The 22350-nt window shown below is 39.5% G+C and overlaps 1 long non-coding RNA gene across 2 annotated transcripts in view; it reads left to right on the top strand.

The window, feature by feature from the left end:
• LOC307121536 overlaps window positions 1–20297 on the top strand; it is a 37828-nt gene extending 17531 nt beyond the window's left edge. For both annotated transcript variants that reach the window (XR_013815952.1, XR_013815953.1), the window contains exons 3-6: window positions 3131–3563; window positions 15170–15206; window positions 15423–15608; window positions 18540–20297. This is a non-coding gene — a long non-coding RNA (uncharacterized lncRNA). The remainder of the gene's footprint in view (window positions 1–3130; window positions 3564–15169; window positions 15207–15422; window positions 15609–18539) is intronic.
• The last annotated feature ends 2053 nt before the right edge of the window (window positions 20298–22350 follow it).

Below are 22350 nucleotides of genomic sequence, written 5' to 3'. Positions count from 1 at the left end.
CCTCTACAACGTAGGTGCTATTACAGCTGGGGTTCAATTGTGTATCTCCAGCAATACTGTGAAATGTCACTGAACATGAGGCTGACTGAGGAGCTGATTTTCATACGTCTAAAGAGATCAGAGCTGTTGCACTTGGGAATGTGGTTTAAAGCAGTTGCATGTTATTGTGAGCCTACCACATGTAGGTTTGTCCCCAACAGGATAGACAATCACAGTAGGTTTCTTTATTGTGAATATCACCACCTAATGATGTATGGAAATGTCTGCATTTGTTTTGCATTGCATCAGAATGTCAAGGCTGTTTTGAGAGCGAGCTTTGTGTTGGAGATGTTAGTGACTGTTGGACTGAATTCTTCATTAGTGCGTAGAAAAAGAAAAGGAAAAGTCTGGGAAACAGAAGTCAGAAATTATTCTCAGAAATTATGAGAAAACTGTATTCAGTATAATCTGTTTAGATGACTTTGACATATTTGGGGCACTTGTTTCTGTAAAAGGCCTCAAAACACGTAAGAAACTTTACAGAATTTATGTGATTTATATAGTTCTACAGCCTTTTGTTGTCTGGAGTTATGAAGCCCTGCAGTGATGTCCAGTACACCCACACACAATTCACAGACAATAACACTCTGCAACCTGAGATTGTCCAATTCCAACAGGCACCTGTCAGAATGCAGCAGTCCTGTCGCCGTGTGGAAAATTCCTATTCGATTGCTCTCTCTCCCGAACCAGCTTATGTACAAACTGTACCAAGCAAATTATGTCAGAAAATAACTTTTTATGTCGGGCAAAGATTACTTTCTGTCGTGAACTGCTATAATGGAAGCTAATTTCTTAATGTTGAAGTTCAAAATGAGAAATTAAGTCACCTTATACGATATGTAGTTGCAATTATGGTCACATTTTGGATTAGAGTCAAATTCTCACTATTAACTAACTAATAACTACGACTTTTGCCTCAATAAACTCAAAATTTCTGCTTATTAATAGTTAGTAAGGTAGTTGTTAAGTTTAGGTATTGGGATTAAGGGATGTAGAATATGGTTGTGCAGAATAAGGCATTAATATGTGCTTTATTTGTACTAATAGACAGCCAATATCCTTGTATAATATGCATGCTAATAAACTAGTTAATAGTGAGCATTGGACCCTAAACTAAAGTGTTACCGCAATTGTTTATTTACTTATTATTTCTCACCATATGAAGTTTATTTCTCATTTAATTTTTACCTTTTAGTCACAACATAATTGTGACTTATTTGCCATTTATGAGAAGTTGCAAATTACAAAATGTAAAGTCTCAATTGTCTCAACGAGAAAAATTACATTTTGTGAAAGAAACCACCATTTTGAGAATTGTTATTTTGGAACCAATTAAAGCAACTAAACCACACTTTCATTAGTGTAACAAACTTAATTTACTTCATTTCCATATAAGCTGTCTCCAAAGTCCCTTCCCCCAAAAATTTTTCACATGCTTAAAAATCACTGGTGAGCATACTTAATACAATAATGAAAAAGGTATACTTTCCTTATATTTCCTTCTAGTACACCAGGATCTTTATTTTAACATCTTGAATGATAGCCTGTAATTCCCCTCCTTGGTGTCAGCAAGACATAAAAAACGCATAAAGCAGTTGTGGTGTGGGGTTTTAATTGAAGCTCCCATGCACAACGAGCTGCTCTATAGGATCAATGTCAGGACCTGCGGAGGCTAGGGCATCTGAGCAGTGCTCCCTCACAGGCGCAGGATGGCTGGAGCGGTGACGAGCTTCTAATTGTGCTCCACAGAGAGCGAACACCCCTGTGGACGAAAATGAAAGAGCGCCCAGCCTGGCTGCATCTCTATTGTGTGAAAATAAATACATACAGTCGCCGCCCAGGGTGTGAAATAACACACCAGCCGTCGGATTTCACTGGTCATTTCACCCCCAGCTGCAGGGCCCAAAACAAAACGATATTGTCTTAAACGGTGAGAAGAGAGTGACTATTGTTTTTTTTAAGTGGGGACCTTGCTAAGGTTTACAATGCGGTTTATCCATGTCAGAAAGCGGAATCAGAAAAGATATGGAAATTGATAATACCATCTTTCTCTTTGTTATTGTAAGTGGAGTTCCTCCATATAGATTTTAAAATGCAAAACTTAATAGAGGGTAAACCATGACATTTTGATAATACCAAGTGAATTAGGATGGGATGCACCACGTTAGAAGCTATTGCACAATTCCAAAAAATGTATAACTTTGACCGCATATTCTACTGTAGGTTAAAATGGCCAGATGGGCAACAATAAACAACTTTCCTTTAGGAACTGTATTATTAAGAAAAAAATACATTCCGATAACTGCCAATAAAAAATTGAACTGTGTTCATCAATGTGTTTGTTGCCCCAGTTTGGTAGAAGTCATCTGAGTCTATACACTCTAAAAAAAAGGTTCTCTATGGCACCAAAAATGGTTCTTGGCTCGTAATCATAGGGGAACCTTTTTAAGTGCTATATAGCACCAATTTTGGTGCTTCAGTGGTTCTTCAGCGGTTCTTCAGAGGTTCTTCACCGGTTCTTTGACTAAGGTTCTATATAGCACCTCTGAAGAACCACTGAAGAACCATTGAAGCACCAAAATTGGTGCTATATAGCACTAAAAAAGGTTCCCCTATGATTACGAGCCAAGAACCATTTTTGGTGCCATATAGCACCTTTTTTTTTGGAGTGTAGTGATTGATAAGGCTTTATAGGAACACACGTTTCCTGTGGTAAAATTGATATGAAACTCATGCTTTTTGGCTTATTGCTTTAATAGAACCAAATTGATTTCAAACAGTGCCCATTTCTATTGCCTTTTTACTGAAACGGTGAAGAAGGTGTCGTTAGCAAGGCAGCCAAATGCCTTTCTTGTGATTTAATAGACAAGTAAAAATATGACATTTCAGATTGATTTGCTCTTTTAGTGCTAGCAGAGACATATTCTGCCCCTCGCAAACCACATCTCAGCCTTCTCTAAATAACTAGCTTGTCACCCAAACAGGAGTGTTAATGTAGGTCCTACGACAACTGTCTGATTTATTGTCTGATTCGCTCAAGACGACGACAACAAAAGGCTGATGTTTCTTTTTTCCCTTACACCCAATTTAGCAGCCACCCGTTTAAGTGGCATTGTCCTGAACAGCATGGCAAGCAAAGAGATGTGGGCCGTCTGCTTCTTGTCACTTCCTATTATTAAGAAGGCGCTCCGTGGCACCTGGGGGAATGCCAGTCTCCGCTGCTCCCATCAGAAATCTGCATAACGCTGCCTGATGGCTGTGGCCGTCCAAACGTCCAAACACAACCTGTCATGTTCTCAATGTTACCCAGTATGCCATGAGCAGCGCTGGGCCTGGGGACGCTTTCCAGCGCCGTAACACTCGATGTCACCGACAACCACACTAATCCAGCTCTACAAATCAGAGAAGTCACCAGGCATATTTTTACTGCCAGGCCAAGCACAACAGCCTCTTGCCACTACCGCCAGTCGAAACGGGAAACTGTTTGTGGTTTCAGAAGTGGTCCATTTGTCACATTATATGGGGTAAGTTGTCACAGTTTCTACATTATTATTGGTTTTGCAGCTGAATTTGAAGGCACAATATGTAAGATTTTTGGATTAAAATATACAAAAACCACTATAACATGCAATTTGCATTATCCCAAATGTTTCCAAGAATGTTTAAATCCGGAGAAACTAACCATGACGCCTATCAATTACATCATACCCACGTTACCCTCGGTTTCCGAGAATTGTACACTCTAAAAAAAAAAAGGTTCTATATTGCACCAAAAATGGTTCTTGGCTCGTAATCATAGGGGAACCTTTTTTAGTGCTATATAGCACCAATTTTGGTGCTTCAGTGGTTCTTCAGCGGTTCTTCAGAGGTTCTTCAGCGGTTCTTCAGAGGTTCTTCACCGGTTCTTTGACTAAGGTGCTATATAGCACCTCTGAAGAACCGCTGAAGAACCACTGAAGCACCAAAATTGGTGCTATATAGCACTAAAAAAGGTTCCCCTATGATTACGAGCCTTTTTTTTTAGAGTGTATTTTGTAGAAACCATGGAAAAAACAAAAAGGCTTAATTATATTGTGTGTTTTATTAGACAGGTGAGCAACTGTTTGGAGACATTAATTGACAGAAACCTAATCATTGTTATATAGCTCAACACATTTAGTCTTATAGTTTAAATCTCGCTTTCTTGATTTACCGCGAGTACCATGTTTTACCATGCCTAATATCGATCTAGCTCACTGCAGTGTGCAACAAGTGTCTCACAGTAGCCGCCGAGCAAACGCAGCAGCATTATAGCATAACTTTCAACACACTCCAATGTATCTAATATGATAAAACAGTGCTGTGTTACCCCACATACACATACACATGGAAGAAGCGGAAGCGGTTGTCTGTGGCATAATAAAAGCTCCACTGCGCTCGAGCCATGTGTCGCGTTTTCTCTCATTATCAATTGCTCCAGTTCCGCTCTGACAACTTTCAGCCCCACCCTGCTTCATACTACAGTAACAATAATACATTTATAAATTAATAGCTCATCCATGAATATGATTTCTGCCCGAGTCCTGTCAGATTCTTTTACACCCGCTGTAGAGCTGAAGACAACAACTCCCATGATTCTGTGAAACCAAGGCGTCATCAAGCTATGCCTTTGTTTTGAATCAGCGACCTCTAGAGGCGAAAATTACATATTGTACCTTTAAATGGTTAACAACTGAATTAAAATCTAAAGTCGATTCTGGTCTAAATGCTACAACAACAAGAAAAAACTTGTCAGTCAGTTGATGTTACTGTAAAAACATACCAGTTATGGGAAAAGATTTAGATTATCATAACTGGAAACTGGAAGAGTTATAAGTTAATGTTTAGTAAGCTTTTTGAATGATTTGAATTATAACCTGTCTGTATTGTTCTTTTCCATATTTCACTGGCCCTCTCTCTGACAATTCAACTTCTCTCCCGACATTTCACAGAAAAGCATAGATTTGTGCAGAAGTGCTCCACACCACAGTTCACACATAAAGTATTCTCTGGTTTGTAGATTACATCCTGCCAGACTTTTTACAATCCATTAGATCCTGGAGGTACATCAGAGAGAAATGGAGCTGGAGTGGAATCCCAGGCAGACGCAGGTGTCAGGATCAAAAGTTGAAAACATTCTCTGAGCAGCAGGAGGGGGTGGCATGCTTGTTAGACTTGACAAATAACAATTAGCATCCACCATGTGACATGGCTCATCATAACTTTGCCGTAGTTGTCTTGAAAGTTCCACCAGTATGTTCCTTAAGAGCACTTGCTGGTAAGGTCTGGCTAACTTTTCATCATCCTACTAATTCAGGCTTTGTGATATGAAATGTTTGTCATGTTGTATAACACGTGCTTTCTCTTTTGACCAGATGGCTGGTCGTGGCCCTGGGTACTTGAGGTCTGGCCGTCGACCAAGTGGGTCATCAATAGGAACAGAAGAGTTTAAGCATAGTTCATCTGGTAGGGTCAGATGAATCAGCTCTGGTGTGTTTTACATATGTCCACTCCATCAACCGTCCACCGAGATCAGTGCCACCCTTTTTATCCTTGTCCAAACCTAACTATTAGTGTCTTTTAACCAAGCCCCCCGGTAATAAGATTGATGTTAATTTAACCATCAAACGTTTGGCTAAATACTCGGATGAAGAGGCTACCTTTTGATGTCAGTGCGTTATTTTAAAAGGATAGTTCACCCAAAAATGAAAATTCTGTCACAATTTACTCACCCTTAAGTTGCTCCAAACTTGTATGAATTTCTTTCTTCTGCTAAACCCAAAAGAAGATATTTTGAAGAATATGGGCAACCAAACAGTTGACTTCCATAGTATGGAAGAAAAATTTGGTTACCGACATTCTTTAAAATGTCTTCTTTTGGGTTCAGCAAAAGAATGGATTTCATACAAGTTTGGAACGACATGAGTGTTTAATTAATGATAGAATTTTCATTTTTTGAGTGAACTATCCCTTTAAAGTCTAGTCTTCGAATTGTTAATACCACAGGATCCATTTGCCTTTCGAACACCAAAGCTTTGTGAGCAATAATTTCTCGCAGATAGGATACTACTCATTACGAGTAAATGATATCGAAGAACAGGGGTGTAAAACAACCCGAATGGCACGGCAGTGTAAACACAGGTTTCCTTTGTGTAAGAGACGAAGGTGTGGCTTTTCTAATAATATACTGAGATGTCATGCCAAGAGGTCACAATCCAGTCCAACTACTGCCTGACCTGCACCGTGTTGGGCTAACAGTGGCTTTTTTGTGTATACAATAGCGAGACTTCCAAGTGTGAGGAAGGAACGTGAATATTTGCTCAGCAAGGGGTGCAAATTAAAGGGGGTGTCGCATTAGCCACACCACTTTCTTCCTTTCAATATACTTATCTGCCTTACTTTTAAATCAAAATGCAGCCAGACGCGAGTTTTAATTGGTCCCTGTTCAGCTTCCAAAAGAATTAAGATGAACCTTTCAAATGATGAGGACATTTGAAGTACGGTCAATTGTTTCTGTTGTAGTGGAACAGGTGTCGTTTCTTAGGGACCTTGATGTGTGTTTTGTGACATTCGTCAGTGGAAGATTGGCAGGTTATGATGATGGTGCTGCGGCAGACGTGGAGGGTTTAATTAATACAAGAGGTGTTGCTTGCTTCTCTGGAGCTCAGCAGGGTTTTACAGAGAACAAGAATATGACTGCAACATGCGGCTCCCTGAATTGAATGTTATAATAGAGTTAAACAGGTAATCATGGAACATACTGTGCAAGGCGATTTGTGGGATTTTTTTCTTTATACACTTGGCTAAATGTACTTAAAGCACTTTATTTGCAATCTGTGCATTTTTATTAGTTTTTTGGGGGGGGGGAAATTGGGGGGGAAGTCGGTTTTGGTATTGCCATGATGATCAAAAACTGCGCCGACTGTGGTGTCAATGACCCTAATTCCTTACCCTATATTTATCTAATTGAACAAAGGGGGATAAAAAGAACAAAGCAGGTCTGGGAACCCACACTAAAGCCAGCGGAGGTGTCTTGAATGTAACATGCGACTCGGTTGCACCTGCCCCTCACGTCGGTCAGGCGCAATGACTGTGGGTTGTGGGCTGGATATCAAAGCCTAGTGCCACTGTCCTAGGTGGGAAGGGATGGGGGGAGGCTTGGGGGTGAGGCTGGAGCCAGGCCTCCTGAAGGGGATTAGTGTCTCCCAGGGAGAGGAGAGAGGATGTGGAACGAACACCTGCTACGTTGTCAATAGAGTGCCGGAGAACCACGGCAATCATACACAGCACGGCCTTACTCAATGCATGCTAGTGGCGGCTGGCGGGGGGTACGGAGGAAAGAAAGAATTGAGCAATGAGCAAACGAGTGCAAACCAATATCACAGGCACTCAAACACACAATAGCTCAAAAAGTTGCACGCTAACAAATGCAGTAACTTGCTATGCTTGAGTACGAGTTCACACAAAAATGTTGATGGATACAGATTTCAGATGATTTCTAGACTGTCATACCAGAATAATTCCATAGCCGATTTAAGTTGTCTAAATGGCTTCTTGGCTTTTGGTTAAAGAGATAATTCACCCAAAAATGAAAATGATGTCACACTCACCATAATGTCGCCCCAAACCAGCCCCAAACCTCCCAATGCATTTCTTTCTGCTGGTCCAAAACAACATTGTGACTTTCATTAAATTGACCAAAAAGGATTAAAAAAAAATAATGTTCCACAGAAGTAGTTTTTGAATTAAAAATTATGAAGTGTTTTCCAATAATTTGGAAGTAAACTGTGCCGATTTGCACTTATTGAACAGACACTTCATAGTTCATCAAAAGCATGATTTCTCCGTTTACTTTCATTTAACTTCGTCAAAGTCCTAAATATGGCTTAACAGTACTATTGTACATGTTTTCAATAAGTCTTCGCTTCATGTATAGCTGCTTCTTTTGAATTTTCTCACTATTCAAATGACAAGAAACAGAGCTTTTCCTTTCATCCCTTTCAATTTCATTGTACGAGCATTGTATGAGCCTGTCTGTTTTTGACTGCACCGGCACAATATCGCTCCATTATTTGGGAATTTCAATTGTTAGCTCGGATAATGACCCAATGATGCTAAAAAGGGATCATATCCCCCGATTTAAAAATGGTGTGACCTCCGCACAAATTCTCTAACTGCTGTCATTACGTTAAGTTTCTCCAACACAATAATTCTAAAGACAACAGTTTGTCTTCTCTGGAAAGGTTCACCACACCCTTGTAGAGGCCTATCTTCCCATTCTCTTCTCTTTGTCAAAATCTGCACCTGAGCAGCCATTTCAGAGGGCCCTGCCTTTCATAAAGAAGTCCAAGCTGTCATTCACCCTCTTCTCCGTGGTGACCTGTGTTCCTCGTGCACTTCTCCTCACCCTGCTTTAAGTGTTAAGTTGAAGTAGGCGATTAAGAGCCCTTAGCTCAGTCTGAGAAAATTGAGGAATTGTCAGCCTCTAGATTTTGCCAAATTGAGAGGGAAAATGAAAGCGTCGGGAAGTGCAAGAGTGGAGTGGTCCTTCTAGATGATGACTGCTTTGTTAAACTTGACACAAACATCTCTCACGGCTGGCCTCAATTACAGCCAGTCACCATTAATTATAGTACTGGGTAGTTTAAGCTTGAGTCAACTTGCAATGGTTGTACGTTCCTTCATATATATGCAATCTTAATTTCTTCTGTAAAGATGGAGTGTTAAATAGATATTCTACACTCTAAAAAAAAAGGCTCTATATGGCACCAAAAAATGGTTCTTGGCTCGTAATCATAAGGGAACCTTTTTTAGTGCTATATAGCACCAATTTTGGTGCTGCAGTGGTTCTTCAGTGGTTCTTCAGAGGTGCTATATAGCACCTTAGTCAAAGAACCGGTGAAGAACCTCTGAAGAACCACTGAAGCACCAAAATTGGTGCTATATAGCACTAAAAAAGGTCTGCCTATGATTACGAGCCAAGAACCATTTTTGGTGCCATATAGAACCTTTTTTTTTTTCGAGTGTAAGTTTAATGCAAGTTTAGCTCAAACAACAGCATTTGTGGCATAATAACCGCAAAAAAAATAATTATATTTTGCCCTTCGTTTTGTTTAAAAACAGCAAATGTTTACGGTAAGCCATTTACAATGGAAGTGAATGGAGCCAATGTATGGAAGATTTAAACACAGAAATATGAAGCTCATATTTTGTATGTTTATTATTTGCATTATCTGTATGTCATTGTCATGGCAATGGAGTTGCAAAATTGAATGTAACTCAGATAAGGACAGTAAAAAAAAATTCTCTCTTAAATCATGTTAACACATATTGTGGTTGCACTTTATTTTACAGTGCATGTACAGTGCCTAAGAAAGTGCTGGTTAATATAAGGTAACTACATGGGTAGGTTCAGGGTTAGTACCTAGTTATTACCCAGTTATTGTAATATCTATAATATGTACACCGGAACAGGACTGTAAAATAAAGTGCTATCCATATTGTTTACATATTTTTTTTAATTTACAGATGGAACCCATTATAAGTGGCTCATTGTAACCCATTTGTTTATCCCTTTAATTTCTAGAGTTTAAACTAAACAAACCCTATGGGGGCAGATTCACTAAAGAGTTGTCACTTTTCTATAATGTATTTCAGTACCATGTTTCTATGTAAATCAGACTCACTATATTCACAAAATTCACCGGTATATTTATCTCTAATATTAATGAAATATTAACAAAAACAAAGCAAAAGTTGCTTTGTGCAAATTGTGCGAGCATGCATTTCTATAATTCCTTTTGTGAATCAGGCACAAAAACCGGGCAGATGGCAGGCTGTTGTAAACAGACCTGTTGATTACCACCTTGTTGGAGAAAACTCATCATCAATGTGACATTTGCAGACTTTTTGAACATCGACAACCATTTATCTTCACAGAAAACTTTTTTCAGTTGAAGAGATTGGATTGAGTTGGACTGTCAACAGACTCGTCTGAGGCGTCTGAAACGTATACATTGTAGGAGTTACGGGCAGGTGATCGAAAGTCTATGACAGAGCGATCCTAATTGCTGTCTTGGCAGAGAGTACACTGCTTTTCTTAACAGCATAATTAAGATTCCCATTAGCCGGTGCAGCCCTCTGTAATGTTTTGACAGAGGTTGTTAGACTTCTTATCTTTATCGTCACCTGGCTAGCACTTCTTTTTTCTTCTGAGCCCGACCTTATTGCCTGGCTTTCTCTTGTAATCGATCTGTTTGCCTCCCTTTCGCCGTTTAGCTTGTCTATACTTTTATTTATTTACTACATATGGCCACTTCATTTTGGCAGCCCTCAACAGCCATATCATTACCCATAACACTCCATCTTAAAGATGTTACCTCTAGAATTTGGCAAATAAGTGGAGTATTGACAGAGCGCTAAAGATGCCAGAGTGTCATTGTAAACCAAGTGGGCACGGTGGTCGCTCTCCTTCCATTCGTTTTTGAATGGCCTGGCCAATACAGTGAAGAGAGTATTAGGATCAGAGGGCGCGTGTCAGAGTTCACTGATTGAGCCTTGTGCAGAAAGCCTCACTGACAGTGCAATCAATGCAGCGTTGGGTATCGATTCGGCAATATCACAGCTGTCTCTTAATGAAAGGGTTGCGGAGAACGAGGCAGCGGCGGAGTGAGGGGAGAAGGGCCGAATCATCGCGCGGGCTGGAATTACCTTTCGATTGGCCCGAGTCCACTGTGTTGTGACTCTCATTTTGCTGCGGCACCTTTCTCGGCTGATCAATACGACATCAACCAGTGAGGCGGTAATTACCATCCCTCCGGCTCCACACAAAGCCCGGCAGCAAGGGCCGGGGGGAACGGAGAGGTCATGCAAAAAGCAGCCGGCCACGCTGAAGGTGACGGGAGGTGGGGGGGGGGAGAAAGGATCCCCTTGCGCTCAGCGGAGTACTTAGCTGCCTTTTTAATTACTGTAATTTTCCACACAAGTCAGGAGAGCGAGCTGATGAAGTCAGACACTCTCCTCCCTGCTGTTCCTGATGAGGCTTGATGGGCCTTCAAATTACGCATTGACTTTGCTGTTTCATTTCCCAGTGTTTAGTGCTAATAACCTGTAGAGCCCCCTTTTTTCTGCTTCTCTTTGCTCCCTCCCCCCTCCGCCACTGCTACACTTTCTACAATCGCTTATATACACACACACACTCTTTCTCTCTCTACCTCTGAGTCCTTGGTGTCAGTGCGGTAATTACACTGTGTGAAATCTCTACCGCAATCACAGCTGTCTGGCCCTCTTCTCGCGCCCAGGTCAACCGGGCCACAGCTAATCTGCAACGCCATCAGTGACAAGATGGTAGACCGCGCTCTTTCTCTGCGGACTTTGGGTGTTTTTTTTCAACGGCTACTTTTGGCCCTGTGGACTTTAAAATAAAGTCTCTTAAACACTTTTTTCACACTCACTAGTTCAATTGATTTGTCTGCTAATAATGTCTAGCAGTGAGCATGCATACTTTTCTTTCTTTTTTTCCCATATCATGACATTTTCACCAGTCTCATTTCTATCACATATCAAATGTTGTGTGTTTGATAATATGTGGTGGAAATTACATTTTAATTTCACAGCTAGCATATGTCTTAATGTCTTAAATGTCTTAAATGCATATGATTAATAGCTTCTTAAGTTTGTTAGTTTTAATAAAAAGTCTTAAATATGCTAGTTTTTAAAACATGTTTGGATGACAGACTGTTTTGTCTTGCTATGGCTAATGTCATAGCTCATTTTATGTACCTTGAAAACAATTAAATAATATTTTAATTTTTGTTTTCTTCACTTAAGTCTGTTACACAAAAATAAAGGTTCTAAAAAGGGATTTTTGTAGCAATGCCAAATAGAAGAACCTTTTTGGTTTCCGCAAAGAACCTTTGAATTGTTCTGAAAAGAAAAAATGTTCTTAGTGTAAAGAACATTTTAATAATTTGAAGAACCTTTTTCCAGTAAAATAATCTTTTGTTGAATGGAAAAGTTCCATGGGTGTTAAAGATTCTTCATGGAACCATTGATGCCGATATAGAACCTTTATTTTTAAGAGTGTAGTTTTAATGTGTCTGAAATTAGTCTGAAAACTATTCAAATTGAAGAAAAACCCACATGCACTTGTCCATGGTAACAATTATAGTTTTATTTTCATCACAATTCAAATTATATGTGTTTGATTATATTAAGTGAAGGAAATTACATTTTTAACATTTTTGGAAAGAAGCGGCATGCTGTTTTCTCTTTTGGGGTAATTTCATAGATTTCCTTTATGTATTGAATAGATCAATAAATACTAGTTTCACATATGAGTAACACCTATATTGATTTAAAATTTGATGTTTAATGTACAGTTTTGCCAAGCAGTTTTTTTTTGGACCAATGCGGTTTCACTCTGAGTGGGGCTACCCAGAGCAACACCGTTGTTCATTGCTCAGATGTACATGGAAGCTTTTATCGCTTATCAGTCTAACATGCTTGACAGACTTCTGCTTGTCAGCAGAAACAAGGCACCATCAAATCTTTATAAAAAATACATTGCCGTTCTTTTTGTAATGCAAACCGACTACATGGCACTACCCCACCTCTCTACAGCCCTGGGTCTTTCACAAAGACCGTGAAGTCACACCCTCAGTTTAGCAGGTTACTTGCCGCTCCCCAGGCCTCGACACTCACTGCAGAGAAAACAGTTGGAGTTCGAGTGTGACCACTGATGCATAACATTCCAATTTCAGTGCCATCCCATACTGGAAGACTGCAAATGAGACGAGGGGAGAGACGAATCCTCTGCTCTCGACGAGATTTGGGCCTGCCGTGTGTTGTGAAATTCCGCTAAAGAGCTAGAAACAACTGTGGATGGGGGGAGTTCTAGATTTCTTGCATGCCAATTATCACAGAGTGTTCATTTCATATTCAGCGGAATAATAGAGTGTTCTTTTTAACATACTTTGGTTGCAAACATATTGACAATAGTCTAGTTTTAGGGTGTGTTCACACTTGGCATGTTTGGTTAGATTAAAACAAACCCTGGTGCGATTTGTTCTGTTAATGCGGTTAATTTGAGGAAGTGTGAACCTAACAAGCCGACCAAACCCCTGAAAAGATGGGGCTTTCAAACAAACATTGGTGTGGTTCGAATGATATATGAGCGCAACATGGATGAAAGACATGTAAACGAACCAAAAACAGGAAGATGCGACCCAGCACACAGCATTGCTTTTGGATGCCATTATAGGCGAAAACCTTTAAAGATAAAAACAATAAAAGCTCCTTGTGATTTCTCGGTTTGATTGATTTCTGAGCAACCGTAAATGACGCAAAACATAGGCATTTTGAGTTTGTGATTCCTATGTAGAAAATTGCATACTGCCCTCCATCTCAATTTTGCGCCACCGCGTGACGTCATGTACAAACAACCTACGTCATAAAAGCCGACCAATTAGGTTGTGAACATATTCCTATGCCTTTAGGTTCGGTGATAAAAATTCCAATTTGAACGCTAAGCGGACCAGGACTAAATGTTTTTTTTTTGGTCCGGACCAAACGAACCAAGCAAACCAAACTGTGTGAACGCACACGTAAAGTGTGAACGCACCCTTAAACTCACAAAACTTCATATTTAATGGAATTAAAGTGTGCTGGGATTTCTTTTTAACATCCTTTGGTTGTCAACATATTGACAATCGTCTAGTTTTAGGGTGTGTTCACACTTGGCATGTTTGGTTCAATTAAAACAAACCCTGGTGCGATTGCGGTTCGAATGATATATGAACGCAATCAAACGAACCAACTCACCCTTAAACTCACAAAACTAGAATTTTGACTATCGGCATGAATCGGTTCTACACTGTCAAAACCACTTTAGTAGTATCCGTTATATTATATTTGATTAATTTCCAAATGGTTTTGTTTCAATTTAACCAGATATTTGATAAAGCTCTTATCAGTTTAACCCACTGTAGTTTTCTTCAACAATACTTCATAGTGTAACCTTCAATGCAACTTTGCATTTTGAGCTTCAGAAGTTTAGAAAATATACTGTTCGACACAATCGATGTGTTATTTTTGTCTAAATGGTAGGAACGGAAGCCTGAGGGACCTGTAGAGAAGCATCAGTTGTCGAACTCTGGAGATGTGGCATTTTCTACAGTCTTCTTTCCGTCGAAAACAATGGACCTTTGGTTGCTTATTGACTTGTATTTTTAGCACTCCGGCTTCACTCCCATCCTCGGAATGAATAATTGATTTATCATGGTACAAGAAAAAAGGTGAATGATTGGAATAGAATGAAGGGAAAGAAAGTGAATTGATCTCAGATGATAGAGCAATCAAAGACCTCTCAAATACAGTAGCCCAATGATACAAAACCACTCAAAGAACTGTTTTGGAGGCCTTTTGATGCTGTTGGGCTTTGTCCAGATATGAGGACCACACTCATGCATACCATGTTTGATTCCGACAGTTCTGTTGTGTTGGTAGCTGAGTGAACTTGAGGGGGAAATGAGGAGGCTTTGAGCAGTGGGGCCCTGTTGGTCCTGCTTTGCTTGTCCATGAAAGCAATGCTGTTCATTAGCTCGGCCAGTTCTGTCTGCCTCACTGAGCCCAAACACATACACACACACACAACAGCACACCCTCTAGACAGAGCAATTGGACCTTGCACGTAAGCCACCCAAAGACCCGCCAAACAATGAGCTTATTTATCTTAGTGAGTTGCGATCCGTTCTCATGATGAAGCGCGCTGGGCTGAAATGGTCAAGGTGAACGCTAATTACTTCTGTTGCAGAAAGAGGTTGAGAAAGGCGTTGAATAGTTAAATCTGTTATTCTGTCTATTGTTCGCATTATCTGTCTATATCTGTCGATAGTTTGTATAATCAGTCTGTCTATCTATTATTCACATTGTCTGTCTGTATATCTAGCGATCATCTATTGACTTCACCCGCTTTCACACACACAGACACAGTGTGTCTGCTGATTAGAAGACTTGGAGTATAGCGCATAAGTTCTGTGGTCTCCATCTACTTTCATTGTGTGAAGAGAGCAGCATAAACATTCTTCAGAACTTCTCTTTTTGTGTTCCACAGCAGAAAGAAACTCATACTGGTTTGGAATAAAATGAGGGTGAGTAAATGGTGAAATATTGCCTAAAATGTATTGAATTTAGGTTGTAACTAAACTGATAAAAATGTAAGTTTGCATTTAAAAAATTGCATGTGAACCTTTTCATACACTTTTGAGGCCAATTTCATCTCAGGACTTCACTTACCTATAACCTAAGTCATATCTTGAAGCTGTCCAACATCTGAATGCTTTTGTATCTCTCCTCTCTGGCTCCAGATGTCAGGGTGAGCGCTCATGACAACAACAACTGGAGGAGAACGAACCTTTCAGGCAACCGCTGGTGTCTTAAGCTGCGGTAGAAATAAACTATGAGCATATTGGACAACAGCAAGACCGTCATGCTGTGCAATGCCATTTTCCTGCAGGCTCCTTCTCCTACTGTCTTCAAACACTGCTGGGGTGGTGTGTACATGTGCATGTCTCTCTCTCTGCGTGTGTGTGTGTGTATGAACAGAGCACTCAACTTTAGAGTTGATCAAAGCTAGCAGGCCTCATCCTCGCACTGGGGCATCACCGAATTGCTAGTGCCGAGTTTGTCAGCCACAAGTGGCCCAGCAGATCTACGTACCCCGACCGCGACAGTGAGTGGATTAAAGAAAGTACACAGAGGGTGAGAGCTGTTTATGAGCAGGCAAATAAATCAACAAACCACGCTGCTCAAAGAAAAACAGATCAAATTGAGATTGTAAAACATCTTATACAAAAAATCGAATGGTATTCCTGTGGCCATGTGTTCAAATTTCTATCCATTTAATGTTTATTCCAATTAGGTACTTAACTGTTTATTTTATGAATTAATAATCTAAAATTTAAAAAAATATGTATATATATATATATATATATATATATATATATATATAATTTTTTTTTTTTTTAATTGACTAACTTTGTAACCTTTATTATGGTTGCAATCCGTCTGATTTGTCATATTTCTTCTTGTATTTCAAGTAATTGTTTACTGACAAAATTATCTGAAAATAAAAATGATACTCATTTAAAAAACTGTATTGATCTGATCTTGAACAGTTGCAGGAAATAACTAAACCGTCATTAAGCATTATTAGGTTCAAAGTTTTTGCAAATATTTAAATATTATATTTTATTCACAATTGTTAAATCCACATCTGTATGAAATGAAATAGTATTTGTTTAAAAGTGTGTCATTTCTTTTAAAGTATTCTAAAAGTATTTTAAATTCATGCTTATGATCCAGGTGTGGTTTTAGCCCTACCAGTTTTTTCCCTGCCACCATAAAGTCAATCAAACACCCATAATCCCTTGAAACACCAATGAGAAAGAAGCTTAGTGTAACAGAAAAACACAGAACCGAAGTGAAAGATGGTCAAACAAGTTCGCAGAGGGTGTCATACTGTCCCTGGTGGCCCACAAACACCCCTGCAACCCCCAACCTCTCCTGCACACCCTTATGTGCCCTGACAGTCGATAAGAGCAGCCAGCTGGGCGGGCGGCTTGGGTGTGACCCAACTCCCACATCCATACCCATGCCAGGCAAGATTCTCCATCTTTTTCTCATTCTCCCTCTGTTCTTCTGGGCTCAGAGGGTGTGAAGTAGGCGTTGACCTGTGCCGCTGGGTCTCCAAGGAGAGAGCTGTATGTCCGGCTTCATTTGCCACTCACCTCTCAATTAGAAGCAGAGCGGGGACGATTCCCGTCGCCTGTGTGTGGGAAGCGGAGCCCTGTCTCTTTCTGCCTTCGTGTGGTTTGATGAGTGCCGTGAGGGCTTGTATTAGTTTCACTCACTGTCTCCGTGGGCAGCTGGAGATTTCAGATGCTGCTTTGTGTTGAGCGCCGAGATGGTGCAGTGATGAGGGCCATAGAGTTTCCGCAATAAAACAGCCCTCTTTCAAACTGTATTTAACAGTATTGCATGGCCAGATAACAGTAATTTTACCACTGCAATTGGTTATTTATAACTGCATTAATATCAGCAAGCAGGTCTTCTTTTTTCTGAGTATTATGGGTTAAAAAAATATTGTGCATAATCCATTTAAAATGATCAATGGGGCAAAGCATTCTGGAGGGCTTAAAATCAGAAATGTGCAGTTCTTTTTTTTAAAGCACTTGTAATAATTCTTCCATCAAAAAATGTGCTTTATTCAAGCTGCAAAGTTGCCTGTTTCAGCCTTTTTCCAAAAAAGCGTCCTGCTGCATTTTAAAATGGCTGAGGTCTATGAAAATGTTTTTTACAAAAAATATATATAAAGCCAATTAAGTCATCAGTGACAATTCACTATAAAACTGGCTTCACGCCAAGGTTGTGTGTACACTCCAACAAATAAGGTTCTTTATTGGCATATTTAATTAAGAATCTTTAGCATCCATGTTTAAAACATTTATTGCACAAAAGGTTCTTTATAGTGGGATAAAAATCTTTTAGATTATGTTATTCACACAAGGGGGAAAATAAATTGTTTTAGAAACACTATATTTTACAGTGTCCTTGTTACATGTGTTACAGTACTTACCATAGTAATAACAGTATGCATTATTACATGCAACTAACCCTCAACCAAACCCTAATCCTACCGTAACCCACATGCAGTTCATTAATATTACTCAGTACTTAAATATAGCTTTACACAGTAACAATGACACCTTAAAATAAAGTGTAACCAAATTGTTCAACCAAAAATGGTTCTTCTATGGCATTGCAGTGAAAACTCGTATTTGGAATCTTTATTTTTAAGAGTTAAGTATGTTATTACAGTAAAACACTAGAAAAAAGTATTTTCAAAAATTCATTTTTGATTATTGATGTATAAATATAAATAAGATAATTGCAAAGCATGACATATAGTTAGAGAAACTCTGGTCGAAATTGTCTTGTTAGGAGGAGAACTACTTTTCTAGGATTAACTTCTGGTTATGGGTTACCAATTTATCTGTGGATGGATTTAAACAGGCCCTTTCAGGTAAATTTGCTATGATAATGTGTATATTTTAACATTTATGTGGGTGTATTATACAATATACATACAAACTATATTAAATAAACTGGTAAAATTATGTTAATGAAATGCCCATCTGAGAGATATTGCAAAAAGCATATCCAAAATAAATAAAATGCTTTCAATGTCATGTGAAAATACAACAGTTATAGCTGCCTGTTTTCTGTAAAGGTCCATTTTGCAGCTTTTTGTGTCATTAGACTCTGCAGGCTCATAAAATTATATATGAGGTCAGAGCCTCGCTGAGCCCAATACTAATCCTCTATGGCCCCCTACTGGTCAGATGCATTCAATTCGTGTAGCACGGGTTTGTCACAGTGCCTGTTTTTCTGACATGATAATTCTCTGTGTCTGTCTCCTATAGGTTCAAGAGCTCTTCCTGGAGCTGGAGTTGAGTGACTTCTCCCTATGCTTATGAAAAGTCTATTTCCTCTCTCGGATGAGTCATGTGGTCCTCCCAGCTTCCACAGATAATCCTTCAGAGGCTGGGGTCACAGGCAGGCTACAGTTCAACGGGCCCCTGACTATTTGTTTGATGAGTGGCCCTTGGCCCCCCTCGGAAAGGGTACAAGGTTTATGCAACTTAGAGGGAGGCACATGGGCCGACCATTTTTGTAATATTGCTGAATAATCGCTCATTGATGGGAGTCCTACTGTCCGTGTACTGGCGTTTCTTCCAACAGGCACAGAGCACCGCTCTGCCAATAATACTTTGGTAATGGATGGTTTGGGGCAAGGCCCACAGAGTGGCATATGAAATCATAGTGGCATTTTCCTCTCTCTCTGTCTGTCTCTGCTGTCCTGCCTGACGGCTGTGTGACAGAGAGAGTGGAGAGTGGGCTTTTTCCTTCATGTCTGACTAGTCACTGTAATGACTGCAGATGGGAGAGCTGCGGGGGGCCCGAGGCTCCGGGGCCCTGTCATTGTTTTGGGGCCGCCCTGACCCACTCCTCTCATCCTCTTCTGCCTTCTGACGCTGAGCAGTAATTGAAAAGTATGCTAAAGCAAATTGCTTATATCCGAGGACGCAATTTGTCCGAACCGGCATGTATTTATTCACAAAAAAATAAGAGAAAGCACTTCCAGAAGTTGCAATGGATCTCCACAACATTCACGTATTTGATTGTTTATAATTTGACAGCAACACTGAAACGGTGATGGTCTTCCCCTGGGATGTTAGAAGGATTAATGATGATCTGCTTATTGACTTGAATTAATGTCGCACTTTGACATTATGTTTGTCATTGCAAAACACCTGCTATTTTGACTGACGTATATCAACAAAAAGTCTTTGATCCTCCTGTTTTTAAAGTTTAGATGTGAGGAATGCATGTTATGCATGTTACGCTCCAGACATAACAATATTTTGTTTGGTCTGGAGATGTTTTTTGTTGCGCTCTTAAAACATCACATTGCTTTCATCTGATGACTTCAGACGTAGACACTGCTACTCTTTTAGTTGCTAATTTGAATGACGGCCGGAAATGGGCCACAGGATGGCAGGAATTGGTCTCAGGGGACCCTCAGGCTTTGCTTATGGCCCCTGAGATGAGGGTTAGTGTTCCCAAGTGAGGGGCCACAGGGAGCAGCAAGCAGCTGTGTGGAGTCTGGCCTCCATCTTGCCTGGTACATCACCTTAGGTTGAGCTGAGCATCCAACCAGAAACAATTTGGTTTTGTCCCCTAATGCTGTTGCTCAAGCCTGGACTCTCTTCACTTTCTTCTGACTGTACATCTTTGTTTTGAATATGATGGAAAATGAGTGAAGAGATGTACTGACCTGTTACAGATATGCAAAATAATAATGATGTATCTCAAGGTGTTGCTTCAACTATGGGCTCTTTTGACCTTGTCACTCTCACTATTTGGTAAGATTATCACTATTCTCCACTAAGTGGATTCACATTTAACAGAGATATTCAAGTGATATTTTTCTTTTTATACCCATAGTAGAAGAAACACCCACACTGTAAAAAAAAAAAAAAAAAGTAGAGAAAACTTAAAAGTTTAAGGCAACCAGCTGCAGAACATTTTTGAGTTTTCTCAACTTAGGGTCAATTAGTTGCACAAACTTTTTTCATGTTAAATACTTGAATAAACTTTAAAAGCTGAATTTGTCATACAAAACATAAGTTGGATTTTTTACAGTGCAGTGTTTGCAAATTAGTAGCCTATGTTCTTTATGTATTTATGCTATTTAGATATTGTTTATCTTACATTAACACATATCTGATTTTACATTCATTTGTTGTGATCCGCATTTAAACTATTTATTCAATGGTTCTTGTACGTAATTTACATAAGCTATACTTTTTTCTGGATGACACCTTGGGCGCTATCATACACTCGACGCAAGTGTTTTTTGCTAGTTTCAGCCCAACGCAGTTATCATTTTCACGTCCTGCGTCATGTTGTTTTAAATGCATTTGCGGCCATTTTGTGTGCCCATGGGTGTGCTGGTCTGAAAAGGAGGTGTGTTCAGTCGCATTGTCACGTTGATATTTATAGGCAACTGAAATAGACTGCGCATATTACTAACCATTGACATTTTACACCAGGTTTCAGTTGGTCAATGGCGCAATATTGATGTATTTTTTTTGTTATTTAAAGAGCGTATTAGTAATATGCACCTATAGGTGGGTCCACAACGTGCATACACTTTGCTTATTACACACACAGGGATGCAGCAGCACATTAACATTTTTAAATATTCAAAATAAAAAGATTCCTCTCTGGAGAAGCGTTCAGTCTTTCCGCTCACAAATTCCGCCATGTACATAGCGAATCCGGCATGGTGCAAGAACAATTGGCTTTTAAAGGGAATGGGAGATGAGACACTTATTGGTTTACTGCACGTTACGCCCAAAACACACCCATGACTCATTAAGAGAATAGGGCCAACCCTTTTTCCCGTCGTTAAACTAGCAAAAATAGACTTTAAACTTTAGATCATACGGTGGACCTGCAATAATTACAACATAACAAACCTTATATGAGAATGTAAAGGGTTGTGTTGAGTTTAGAAGATATTTCTGTTTAAACATGAGCTGTTGGACTGTGACATTAATAGGAAGGTTTAATCTTTACTCCAGACCTTCACTGATATTAGCCCTGATCTCTATAACCTCTATTGTGCTGCACAAGCTTAACAGACCCCTCAGATCGGATTTATGAAGTCAAGATTAATTTCTCTGCATTAACAATGATCTCTGCATTAAGTCAGGATCAATAAGTCCCTGTTTGTGGGTGATCCATGTAGTAACATTAAATTCAATGTATGCAGTCACTAAGGCTTCAGCATTTGTTTTAAATTGACATGTTAATGCATTTAATTTTTAGGCCAAATGAAGCCTGGAACTCATGAATAAAGTGGTGGCAACAATTGTGAAGTTGTCATGAAGTCCGCTTGGACTACGAATGAAAAGAGAGTTTGTACAGAGGAATTATCTTTAAAATAACAGTAATTCACTGCACTCCGAGATTACTTCACTCTTGCTCTAAGCTCTGAAAGACTCTTGATCAAATGTTGAAAATTTCAAGGTTGACTGCTTTGAAATCAAAGCTAATTTAGGACAGATGTTGAGTGTCTTTTCAAGCAGTTAATTGATCTGATGTTTTGTCTAAATCTGAGAAGAAAACGTGGCATTAATCAAATTAGTCTCGTAAGAGAGTGTGAATGTCTTAACATTTGCTAATTAGTCTATTTCTGCTTTGGGTTTGTTAATTTGATTAATTATCTTTCTAGGAGAACACTTGTCCAATTGATAATTAGATGAAAATATTATCTCATGTACGTGGTGCATGTGCTATTTTGTGTCATTTCAAAATTATAGATGGGTTACATGAAAAATAAGGGTTTACATAAAAAAACTGTACTTTTTGGTGCTTCACATTTATTGTTTGCAAAATTCTGTATTTTTTGTACTAATATCTAAGTCATAATCTTGTTGTTGTGTACTACTGAAACAAATGTTCAAAAGATGGGGTTGTACTTCCTTCAAAAGCTGGCTCTAAACATCCTCAATCTAATGCATGTTCTCATCTCGCTTACCTCGTAGGCCTCTTGTTTCAAGCTAAGCACACTACAGTGATGGAGAGAACTACCACAGCTGGAAAGAAAGGAATTACTAGACCCGAACGAGGGACACCTCTCCGGCAGGACAGGGCTCAGTGTTT

The sequence above is a fragment of the Gobio gobio genome (genome assembly GCF_949357685.1).
Source record: "Gobio gobio genome assembly, chromosome: 25".
NCBI classification, from domain to species: Eukaryota; Metazoa; Chordata; class Actinopteri; order Cypriniformes; family Gobionidae; genus Gobio; species Gobio gobio.
This window is presented reverse-complemented; position numbering and strand designations above follow the sequence as displayed.